The sequence below is a fragment of the Pteropus medius genome, unplaced genomic scaffold (genome assembly GCF_902729225.1).
Source record: "Pteropus medius unplaced genomic scaffold, Ma_sr-lr_union100, whole genome shotgun sequence".
Taxonomy (NCBI): domain Eukaryota; kingdom Metazoa; phylum Chordata; class Mammalia; order Chiroptera; family Pteropodidae; genus Pteropus; species Pteropus medius.
The window spans coordinates 31178757-31179751 of record NW_024354500.1 but is presented as its reverse complement, the minus strand read 5'-3'; the positions used below and the strand labels follow the sequence as shown (position 1 = coordinate 31179751).

Sequence of the window (995 nt, the reverse complement as noted above, 5' to 3'; positions counted from 1 at the left end):
GTTGCTTTATAGTATAATATGAAGTCAGGTAGAGTGATGCCTCCAGCCTCATTCTTTTTATTTATGTATTTATGTATTTATATATTTATGTATGTATGTATGTATGTATGTATGAATGTATGTATGTATATATGTATGTATTTATTTATTTTTAGGCAAGGCAACCCTTGGTTTATCTCACAGATTGCAAGGACCTTGTCAGCTTACAATCCCTTATTTTTTATTTTTTAGACCTACAGCACCTGGTCTTCCTAGGTGGTCTCCCATCCAAGTACTAACCAGGCCTAACCCTGCGTAGCTTCCGAGATCAGACAGGATCAGGCTTGTTCAGGGTGGCATGGCCGTAGATTTGTCACCACAATTTTGACCCCTTTTACACCATCTACCTCCCCCTCAAGATAATTTTAATTTGCATTCTTTAATTATTGCGAGTGAACATTTTCATATTTAAGAGACATTTGTATTTCCTCTTTTGGGGATTGCCCATTTGAAAAAATTGAGTTGTTGGTCTTTTTTCTTAGCACTTTATGCATGCTATCTTTGTATATTAAAAGAAAATGAGCTTCGCAATATAACTTTACAAATATATTTTCCAGTTTGTTGTTTGTCTTTGGAATTTGTTTATAGTGGCTTTTACTTTGCAGATATATTTGATTTTCAATTTTGTCAAATTTATAATTTTTTTTTGTTTATGGGTGTGAGCTTTATGTCATAGAGAGGCTTTTTCCACTGAGTTTATTAAAGAATTTCCTCATGATTTCTTTTTTGTTTGTTTATTTGAATCAAATATCACATTATTGCTCTCGAAATCCTTTCTTTTTAAAAATTTTCAATTAAAATTGACACTCAATATTATTTTATATTAGTTTCAGGTGTACAGCATAGTGGTTAAATATTTATATAATTTATGAAGTGGTCTCCCAATTAGTGTAGTGCCAACCTGGCGCTATACATAGTTATTACAATATTATTGACTGCATTCTCTATGCTGTACT

The 995-nt window shown here is 31.9% G+C and overlaps 1 pseudogene; it reads right to left on the bottom strand.

Moving 5' to 3' along the window:
* Positions 1–230: 230 nt before the first annotated feature.
* LOC120595264 (uncharacterized) lies at positions 231–349 on the bottom strand (annotated as a pseudogene).
* Between the last annotated feature and the right edge of the window lie 646 nt (positions 350–995).